Below are 11548 nucleotides of genomic sequence, written 5' to 3' on the forward strand. Positions count from 1 at the left end.
GACTCAATGGCAACAGGTTTGTCTTTTTTTGTTTTTAATTCCATCCCTGGATTCGACATAGCAGTGTCCATATGATGTCAATGGTGCAACCCGAGGTCTTTCGTAGGAAAGGGACTTCTGCTCTCCAGCAACCAGTGTCGAGCTGGGTTGTGATGCTGACTGTTTTTAATGGCTCCTAGGACCCCATCCCTGAGAGACGTGTCCCATCCCTTGGCCTCCCTGCTCTTGATAATCTGACTTGCCATTGTTCCTGTCCCCTTGAGTTTGGAATTGATATATAAATAGATAGGTCGGTATTGCATATACTGCGGCAGACATTTTTGAATTTTCTCCAGCAAAATTTTATTTGCATGTGATATTAATGATTAAAAAAAAAAAAAAAAAAAAAAAACCAAACCTGCTGCCATTGAGTTAATTCTGACTCATAGCGACCCTAAAGGACATTAGTGGTTGGTGTATAAATTGGCATTATAGTCATATGAACTGGTCTTCCTTGTAAGAGTATGGATATTATCCTATCACTGACAGCACTGTACTTCAGGACAGACCCTGAAATGTTCTTTTTGACAATGAGTGTGACACCACTCCTCTTCAGTTTGTCATTTCCAGCAGAGTAGACCATAAGCTTGTCTGATTCAAAATGACCAATACAAGTCCATTTCATGCTCACTAATGCCTAGAATATCAGTCTTTACGTGTTCTATTTCATTGTTGAAGACTTCCAGTTTTCCTAGATTTATACTACGCACATTCCACATTCCAATTATTAATGGATGTTTGCAGCTGTTTCTTCTCATTTTGAGTCTTGCCACATCAGCGTACGAAGATCCTGAAAGCTTGACTCCATCCGAGTCATTAAGGTCTACTCTGCATTAAGGAGGTAGCTCTGCCCCAGTCGTCTTTTGAGTGCCTTCCAAAATGAGGAGCTCATCTTCTAGCACTATATCAGACAATGTTTCGCTGCTATTCAGAAGGTTTTCATTGGCCAGTTTTTTTTAGAAGTCACCATGTCCTTCTTAACAGTCGGTCTTAGTCTGGAAGCTCCATTGAAACCTGTCCACCATGGGTGACCCTGCTGGTATTTGAAATATTGGTGGTAGTATAGCTTCCAGCATCACAGCAACATGACAGCCACCACAGTAGAACAAGCTGGCAAACAAGTGGTGGGAAGACTACCTAGATAAAAGCAAAAGCAAAACAAAAAAATATTTTAAATATCACTGTGATTATTTGAAAAGTTTTGTATAAAACACGGCAATGGCCTACATGACTGCTCAACTTCCCTTCCAGATCTAGAATAATTCTTTAAAGTTTTTGGCCCCTAATTCTTCTAAATGTGTGGTGTTCACTTGACCCTGTTCATCTACCCCCCCCCCCCTCCCGTGGCCATTATACAAATAACAGGTCGAAGAGTAACTCTTAGGGCAAGGGCTGCTTTCTCTTTCAACAGTACTTCATTCATTCATATGAACATCACCTACTATATGCCAGACCTTACACTAGATGCTAGACATAAGAAACTAACAAGATAGAACACTGCAATCAAGGGTGATAGAGAAACAAGTGAATAGATAATTACAAATTAGTGAAACAAGGGTCATGGAGAAGTATACAGAGAATGCTGGGAGTGTACATAGGATACTCGGGCTGGCCTTGGCATTGGGTTAGGGCAAATGAGGGGAAGTGGAGAAGGTGGGGATTGAGAAGGGCAGGTAGAGTTCCTAAATTCAAGTAGGAGTAGGAGATAAGAGAAGTCATTGGGAATTCAGGGAGTTGCCAGGATGCTCGTTCAGTATGACAGAAGTCAGAACACAGGTTTTAAGGGAGGAGAGCAACAGGTGGGGTCAGAGAAATTGGTTGGGGCCAGGTCACAAAAGGCTTTTTATGTCACACTAGAGTTTGAGCTTATATCCCCTAGGTTAGCAGTACCCAAATTTTTTTGATTATGTTCCTCATCAATAAAAATATTTGTGTATACACCTCCAATATATGAATATTTATTCATTTATACATTTTATACCTAGGCAGTGTAGTGTAATAGTTAAGAGCTTGGGCTCTGGAGCCAGATGGACTATATTCCAAATCCTGGCTATGCTACTTTTTAGGGGCGTGACCCTGAGCAAACAAAATTCTCTGTACCTCACCTTCCTCATCTGTAAACCGTAAGTTTTATGTTAACTTGCTGTCAAGTCGATTCTGACGCCTAGCGGCCGTATAGGACAGGGTATGACTGCCCCATAGGGTTTCCAAAGAGTGGGTTGTGGATTCCAACTGCCGATCTTTCAGTTGGCAGCGGAGCTCTCAGCCATTTCGCCACCCGGACTCTGAATATTATTGTATACATCTACTATTGAGTGCCATTATAAAAGGGGGGGTGGAATTTATACCTTGCAGGGGCTCCACCGGAAACCCCGGTGGTGTAGTGGTTAAGTGCTACAGCTGCTAACCAAAGGGTCGGCAGCTCGAATCCACCAGGCACTCCTTGGAAACTCTACGGGACAGTTCTACTCTGTCCTATAGGGTCACTATGAGTCGGAATCAACTCAACGGCACTGGGTTTGGTTTTTGGGTAGGGGCTTCACCTGCCCCAGAAAATCTGTCTTAACACAAACTCACTTCAAAATGTTAAGAATTATTTTCATCCTCAAAACTCGTACCTGGAAGAGCAGACCACCTCTAACCTGTCACCTACCTGATAATAAATAGCCTTGGCCTCATCTGATTGTACTTATACCAAACTCATCAGTGCAGGTAATTCCCACATTTAACTCTTAGCAGTGACATTGGAGCCTTGGGTGGGGCTTGCGAACCTTCTTTTATAACACGCTTCCAAGTAGTGCTGATGCTGCTGGTCCAAGTACTACACTTTCACATTCTGAAAAGAAAATATAAATATCAAATAAACTACCTTTGAAAAATATTTTTTATTTTTCTAGCACAACTGAATGGTACCTGGCTACCATTACCAAATGCTCTGACAGGGATCACAAGAGAGGCTCCCAGACAGAGCTGGAGAAAAATGGAGAACAAAATTCTAACTCACAAAAAAACACCAGACTTACTGGTCTGACAGAGACGGGCGAAACCACAAGAGTATGGCCCCCAGAAACTCTTCTAACTCAGTACTGAATTCATTCCTGAGGTTCACCCTTCAGCCAAAGATTAGATAGGCACATAAAACGAACAATAATACTAAATGGGACTACCAACCCAGAGACAAGAAGGAGAAGGCAGGAGGGCACAGAAAAGCTGGACTCATGGGAATGGGAAGCCCAAGGTCAAAAAGGGGAGAGTGTTGACATGTCACAGGGCTGGCAACCAATGTCACAAAATAATATGTGTATTAATTATTTAACAAGAAGCTAATTTGCTCTGTAAACCATCATCTAAAGCACAATAAAAACAAATAAATTTTTATTTTACTTATTAGGACACAGCACATTTTTGTTCTCACTAAAAAATATGTGTGTGTGTATGTGTATATATATATATATATAAAACCCTGGTGGCCTAGGGGTTAAGAATCCAACTGCTAACCCAAAGGTCAGGGTCATCAGTCTGAATCCACTAGACTCTCCTGGGAAATGGGGCAGTTCTGCTCTGTCCTCTAGGGAAGTTATGAGTTGGAATCAACTTGACGGCAATAGGTTTGGTTTTTATTTGTTGTTGTTCATGTATATATATATATATAGAAACTTTGATGGTGTAGTGGTTAAGAGTTTGGCTGCTAGCCAAAAGGTCGGCAGTTCGAATTCACCAGGCGCTCTTTGAAAATCCTATGGGGCACTTCTACTCTGTCCTATAAGGTTGCTGTGAGTTGGAATCCACTTGTCGGCGACGGGTTTGGTTTGGTTTGGTTTTATATATGTGTGTGCGTGTGTGTGTTTTAGAAAAGGTAAATATGCTCAATTTTTTGACAATGTTGGTTTAGTTCTAAATTCAGATTATTCCAGTACTTGAAAAAGAACTTGAGCAACAAGCACAGACACCAAATGGAAAAAGCGCTTTATGGACTTTGCCTAACAAGTTGTGATACTCATTTTTCAGCCTTCTCCACCAGGCATGCAAAGCTCTTTGTTGAAATTCAGCTAACGATTTCCATTTTTCCTAATGTCAATCAGTTATTCTTGCAAAATAATTTTCATATTGTTAACAAATTAGCTTATTTTAGCTTTTTATGAGGTTCAAATACCGTGTTTCCAAGCGTTTAAAGCATAGAAACGATTTTAATAGGTGGCCCACTTACACAATATTCTGCCTCAAAATCACCTAACACTATAGACATTTCCACTATCCCTTGTCAGTATACTCCCTCCAAAGTATGAGTTTAATTTTTTTATTGTGTTTTAAGTGAAAGTTTACAGCTTTAGTTTCTCATACAAAAACTTATAAACACATTGTTATGTGACCCCAGCTGCTCTCTCTATAATGACAGCACACTCCCCTTTTTCCACCCCAGATTTCCAGTGCCCATTCAGCCAGCCCCTGTCCCTTTCTGCCTTCTCAGCTCACCTACGGACACTGTGAGTTTATTTTGAAGAGCTGTTACTCTCTCTCTTTTGTTTTGTTAGAACACAACCTTTCCCCTGAAAAGACAAATGTGGTTATTTTCTCAAATATCCTTTAGGTGCATTACTGACATCGTTTTCATCATGGAAAAAGTCAGCAAGTTTGGAACATTATTTATAAAAGAAAAAACACATTCTTAAATCTGGTAACTCTTTTAAGTACATTGCCACAGGGAAGCTCCTTTTTCCCCCAGGTTGGTCATTTATTGTACAGATGGAGAACCACATGATGAGTTGACATGAGCTTCTCCAGGCGTGAGAGCATACTAGTTGAGGGTCAGACAGTTTAGAACATGTTGCTTTCACAGCTGGAGTTTCTTCCAGACCTTAAGTTGAAGTATAGGAGAAGCAAAGCAATGCCCAGTACGTGACCAGCACACGATTCATTTTACTGGTGAGAGTACAAGACTTGAAATACTTTTTTGTACCACTGAATTGAAATTGCACATCAGTTTCTGGAGCCGCCATGATTTTCAATCTTGTCAAAGCCACGAATTCCTCAGCCTGTGTCCTTCAACATATGCAGCCACCCTCGGCCCCAGAGAAACCCTTTTTTTTTTTTAATAATTTTTATTGAGCTTTAAGTGAACGTTTACAAATCACATCAGTCTGTCACATATAAGTTTATATACACCTTACTCCATACTCCCACTTACTCTCCCCCTAAGGAGTCAGCCCGCTCCCTCCTTCCAGCCTCTCCTTTCGTGACAATTTTGCCAGTTTCTCACCCTCTCTACCCTCCTATCTCCCTCCAGACAGGAGATGCCAACACAGTCTCAAGTGTCCACCTGATACAAGTAGCTCACTCTTCATCAGCATCTCTCTCCAACCCATTGTCCAGTCCCTTCCATGTCTGATGAGTTGTCTTCGGGAATGGTTCCTGTCCTGGGCCAACAGAAGGTTTGGGGACCATGGCAGCCAGGATCCAGAGAAACCCTTTTAACCTCATGTACTGTGATTGTGAAACACGTTTTCTTTCTCAACCATTTATTCTACTTCAAGGTACAGAGCTCTAATTTGCATTTCTCCCTTTTTGTTAAAATACACATAAAACAAAAAGCCCCCATTGGTAACACACAGTTCACTACAGATAATACAGAAAATGTACGTATTGTTCCTATTAGAGTGACTTTGACCCAGCTGTATGCTGCTAAATGTGTAACAACCAGCTCTTTGTAAAGAAAAAAGGGTATTGATTTGCAGTGCCTGCTAATTCTCATCATGTAAATACTCCCACTATGGTGAATTTCAAGCTACCAACATGATGTCATGATCACAGAGTTGGGAAGAGATGCACAGCAGCACAGCAATACAGCCCATATCCATCATCAAGATACAACAGATGGAAGTAATCTCAAGAGCACACATAATAGTAAAATGCAGTAAATCATAACTGGAAGTGATGCATTTTGAGGGCTGATTAACTTTTGCTTTTTTAAATAATTTATTAAATTATAAGTTTATGTATGTGATTTTTTTAATAATGTCTGTTTATCAAGGAGTCCCTGGGTAGTAAAAATTGTTAACACACTCAACTCCTAACCAAAAGTTTAGAGGTTCTAGTCTATCCAGAGGTGCCTCTCAAGAAAGACCTGGCAATCTACCCCCAAAATGTCAGCAACTGAAAACCCTATGGAACACAGTTCCACTCTGACACACATGGGGTCACCATGAGTTGGAGTCAACCTGGCTGGGAACTGGTAACTGGTGTTTATCAACAGACTCACGAAATTCCTGAAAAGTTAACAATATGCTCTTGAGAGCCAGTATAAGCCAACTCCAGCAGCACTTTGATCCTACCATGCGAAAACAACAAGGCCTTGTGGAGGACCTTGAGTTAAAGCTCTTTTCCATTCACTTAACACAGAACAGCACCATACACAATAGCTTCTTCCTGATTCTTGGTTTCTCCTCTTACCTGGCTGAGCCAGGGCAGTGATGCTGGAAGAGAGTAGTCTTGTCACAAAATTTTTTGATATATATCCTTTTGGAATTTTTTCATGTGTTTGTAGGCATGAGTGTGTGTATGTGTCCAACCAAAAACCAAACCAAACTCGTTGCCGTCAAGTCGATTCTGACTCCTAGCAATCCTATATGACAAAGCAGAACTGCCTCATAGGGTTTCCAAGGAGTGTCTGGTGGATTCGAACAGCCAACCTTTTGGTTAGCACCTGTTGCTCTTAACCATTAGGCCACCAGGGCTTCTGTATGTGTCTAAGTGTACATATATGTATGACTGTGTAATAAATGATATGAGACATCAAGAATTTTTGAACAATTGAAGATACTGGAAAAGAATCAGACTAAGCTTGGTGCAAACCAATCTAAATGGACTGTATTAGTGTTGCACACTTTGTGGTTTTTAGGGTTTGATGACTTAAGTGCCCCGGAGTTAGCCTATTGCATGATTATCTCTACAGATAATAGGTGAGGCTGCAATTAAAGATCTGGGACTTACATCCTTGTGTGCTGTGCTAGCGTTACAGTAGAGTTTAAGTTTCTGCATGCAGCATTACTGGATCCAACTTTAGGTTTATTCATTTATTTAGTTAGTCAGTAACTTGCCCTCCAAAAATGTTTCACTGTTTACCTTCTCATCAACAATACATGAAAGTCCCTCTTTTTTTACATCTACAGCAATACTCGGTAATATTATTCTTCTTATCATTGTTTTTAAAACCTTTGCCAAACTTGGCAAGTGAAAAATATTGTTAGATATGCATTCTTTAATTATGAGGGAGGTTGAAAATCATTTCCTATCTTTGTTGGTGATTTGTATTTCTTTTTTTTGAAAAGTGCTTGTTCATACTCTTTTATATTGGGTTGTTTATCTCTTTATTGATTTGAAAGAGCTCTGTACACTTCTGGAATATTAAGATCTTGTCTATTATATACAGCAAACCCTCCCCCTCTAGTTGGTATTTGCATTTTAATTTTGTTTTGTTGTTGGTTGTTGTCATTTGCTATACAGGAATTTCCATTTATGGAGTTAAATATATGAATATTTTCTATTACAGTTTTTCTGCTTTTGACTCGAATTATAAAAATATTCTATGTTTTCTTGTATTATTCTTTAATCTTTTAACTTGTCTTTTTTTAATGCACCTATTTATTTTTAACAATGTGTGAAGTAGAGATTTAATTTTATTTTTTCCTAAAATACAACTAATTATCCTAAGACTATGCTTTTATTTTAATAATCCAGACTTTCCCTATTTCTTTGAGACTTTTATAATATGATAAAACAGAAACAAACAAACAAAAAAACCTATTGCTGTCAAGTGGATTCTGACTCATAGCGACTGTATAAGACCAAGTAAAATTGCCCCATAGAGTTTCTAAGGAGTGCCTGGTGAATTCAAACCGCCAACCTATTGGTTTGCAACTATAGTTCCTAACCACTATACCACCAGGGTTTCCTATAATATGCTAAGTTCATGTAAATAGGTAAAGATATAGACTTGTTATTCTGTTCTATTAATCTGTCTTTTTATCCCTTCACTAGTATCATAGCCCCATAATTAGAGACTTTTTATGACACAATTCATCACCCACTACCTTTGTTTGTCTTATTTCTTCTTGCTATTCTCATTTGTTTACTCACCAAAGTAGCTTTAGATTCACTTAGTCAACTGCTTTTGAAAATATGTAAATGTATTCAGACCCTGCAGTATGGGGCTGGTATAGGAATATACAAACAGACTAATTGAATAGAATAGGAAGTCTAGAACTGGGCCTGAGTTATATATGGGAACTTGGTATGTGGGGAGGGGAACATTTCAAATCAGTGGGAAAAGGATGGGTTATTCAATAAGCAATCTTAAAAGAATCAGTTATACATTTGGAAGAAAATATAAGTTAGCTCTCAACCTCACACCATAATAACCTTACACAAGTGAATTAAGTGCATGAGAAGAAAATATAGAATGATGCATTTATGGTTATGGGTTGAGAAGGAATTTCTCAGTATGATGCAAATCAGAGGGACTAAAAGGAAAATTTGACAGATTCTCTACATAAAGTTAAAAGCTTTGTCATAACAACTACAACCAAAAAAAAAGAGAGAAAAACAGATGAAGTGAAAATAGCTGCAATATACTTAATAGGCAAAGGGAAGATATATTATGGAGTTCCAAAAAATTAATTTAAAAAAAAACACAATTTTAAAATCATCAAAGGATATAAATAGTTGAATCATGAAAGAAGAAACACAAAATGGCCACAAAAACTATGAAAAGAAGCTCCATTCTCCTAGTGATCAAGAAAATGGGCAACTAAACACCAACAGGAAGAAGCATTTGCTTAAGAGATGGGCAAAATTTTAAAAAGATTGATAGCACCCAGTGTTGAAAAAAGTATGAGAAAACAGTCTTTCTTGAGGAAATGTAAATAGGCACAAGATTTTTGGAGACTAACTTGATGGCATCGATCAAATTGTTAACCGTATACATCCTATGACCCAGCAATAGCACTCTTAGGAATTGATTCTCCAGAAATGCTAGTGTAAATGTGTAAAGATATATGTATAACAATGTTTATTTTAGCAAAGTCACTGGGAACAACACAAATACCCATTAATAGGGAGATGGATAAATGGATGATGGGGCAACCCTCCTTCAAATATTTGCCCTGGTTAAGAGGAATGGATAGTTGCATATTAATAGCCTGGAAAGATGTCTAAGACATACTGATAAGTGAGAAAAATTGCAGCACACAATGAGAAAAACGATCCATTTATGTTAAAAAAAGCAAAAGATGTGTGTGTGTGTAAGAGTATAATCCTAACTATAAAGAGTGATTATTTCTGAAGGAAATATTTTATGACACATTTGTGGTTTTTTTTTTTATATAATGAGCTTTTGAAATTAAATATTCTCTTAAAAGACTAATTTGGCAAGTTCTGATGAAAATGTTAATAATTTGGGACTAATACTATATTTCTAGATTGGTTTGAGAATAATTGACATCTTTTCAATATTGACTTCTAAACTACAAATATAAAATGTCTCTCCATTTATTCAAGTCTTCTTTGTCTCTCGACACAGTTTGAAATATTCCTTATGCTTGTCCTTTTTAAATTGGCTGCTTGGTAATACATAGTTCTCTTTGCCATGGCAAATAGGGAAACACCGGTGGCGTAGTGGCAAGTGCTACACAGCTGCTAAGCAAAGGGTCGTCAGTTTGAATCTGCCAGGCACTCCATGGAAACTCTATGGGGCAGTTCTGCTCTGTCCTATAGGTCACTATGAGTTGGAATCAATTTGACGGCAACGGGTTTTTTTTCCCCCTATGGTAAGTAGAATTTTTTTCCCCATGATATTTTCAAATTGGTTATTGATATGATATATAAAAGTATGTAAAAGCAATTTTCATACCCAAAGAAATAAATGCAGGAAGGATAAAGGCTGGAGAGGCGTAAGAAAGTTAGATGCAGGCGAGTGTTTTTGAGTGGCAGTTCTGGCCCTGTCCCCTCCTAAGGTTGAAACCCGGAAAAGAGGAAGTAGGGACTCAGGTTCTGGGGTCTGAAGGAAGCCCTACTTCTTACCAGAAGTTCTGAGAGGAAGGGAAATTTCCAAGCGTTCCATGTCAACATGGAATCACCACCTGGGATAGAAATGGTGGCAGGGTAGGTCTAAAAGACAGAGGGCCCTGGTGGGTTTAACAGATGACAGCTGAAAGGGCTGCCTAAAGAGCTCGCCTGGGCAGTTCTGGAGGCAGGGGCCTGCATTATAGGGCCAAAGTCACAGACAGACCCCCAAGGGATCTGCCATAGCTGGGATGAGGGCCACGACTCCCAGGGACCCCTAGGCACAGGTCAGGCCAAGAGACAGACCATGGATTTCACTAGATGTAATCTTAGGCCACTGAGGAAGGAGGCCATCACCAAAGACCAAGCAGGACAAAGCTGCACAGTAAAGGCCAGCATTGAGTCACACAAACCATAGATAAGATGCCCCATCTCAGAGGCCATGAGATCATCTGAGCTTCTTAAGCCCAGAAGAAACCCAGGGGAATGGTAAGGTCAACCCTGAAAGATGCAAGATTGTTTCACATTTTAATATCTCTGAAATGGGGGTGTGAGTTATGATCGATGGCCCCTTAAAATTTGATCATGGGCCCACTCCAGCAGGTCTTTCACTCTGAAGTGTTTATCTTGATCAGATATTCTATTGTGTGGGATCTCATGCCTGTGGACAACTTCTCCATAAGCCACTGAATAATGAATGGTACTGCATGAGGCTCTGCCAGCATGAAAGAAAAACTCAAAGCCGGAATAGGTTGTCTATTGCTGTGAAAACAATTTGGCATCAAGTGATCAATTGATCTCCTCAAAGATTAGTGCCATATCAGGGGCTCAGTTTTGGTCTCTGTTGCTGGCAGAATGGACATTCAGAGGGGACAATAGTTATATCAGGTTTGTTAAATGGAAGCTCATGCAGTTGGATCTATGTGTAACATCCCTCTCTGTCACCATGGTCACTCCATTCACGGATCCATTCAATAATACATCATGCCAGTTCTGGAGGGTTAATGTTGGAGGCTGGTTAATGTCAACTAGCCAGGAATTTGGTCTACTTGGTTGTTCAATGCCTTTTCTGTGATGAATGCTTTCTGGTGGACATTAACATGTGATACAAAAATCTTCACACTTCATGCCTACTTCCATAGCTCCATCTGCCTGCCTCTACCCCATACCACCTTGTCCCCAATCTTCCAGTCATTTTCCTTCTAGGCCCATAGCCAGTCTACCAAGTTATTGGCCACTGCCCATGAGTACACATATTTTGTCATATTGGACCACTTCTCTTTCCACACAAAGTGAAAGACCAGGTGCACTACTTGCAGCTCCCCCCATTGGGAAGATTTCCCCTCCCCACTTTCTTTCAAGGCCAACCCTGCGTTTGGTTGTAATGTAGTAGCTGTCCATTTTAGGCTTGAACCCACACACTGAGCCAATTCAAATGTAAACCAAGCTAAGG

General features: G+C 39.6%; 1 pseudogene; it reads right to left on the bottom strand.

The window, feature by feature from the left end:
- Positions 1-2860: 2860 nt before the first annotated feature.
- On the bottom strand, positions 2861-5036 carry LOC126063654 (ATP synthase membrane subunit K, mitochondrial-like; annotated as a pseudogene).
- Between the last annotated feature and the right edge of the window lie 6512 nt (positions 5037-11548).

Source organism: Elephas maximus, chromosome 20, assembly GCF_024166365.1.
Source record: "Elephas maximus indicus isolate mEleMax1 chromosome 20, mEleMax1 primary haplotype, whole genome shotgun sequence".
Classification (NCBI taxonomy): domain Eukaryota; kingdom Metazoa; phylum Chordata; class Mammalia; order Proboscidea; family Elephantidae; genus Elephas; species Elephas maximus.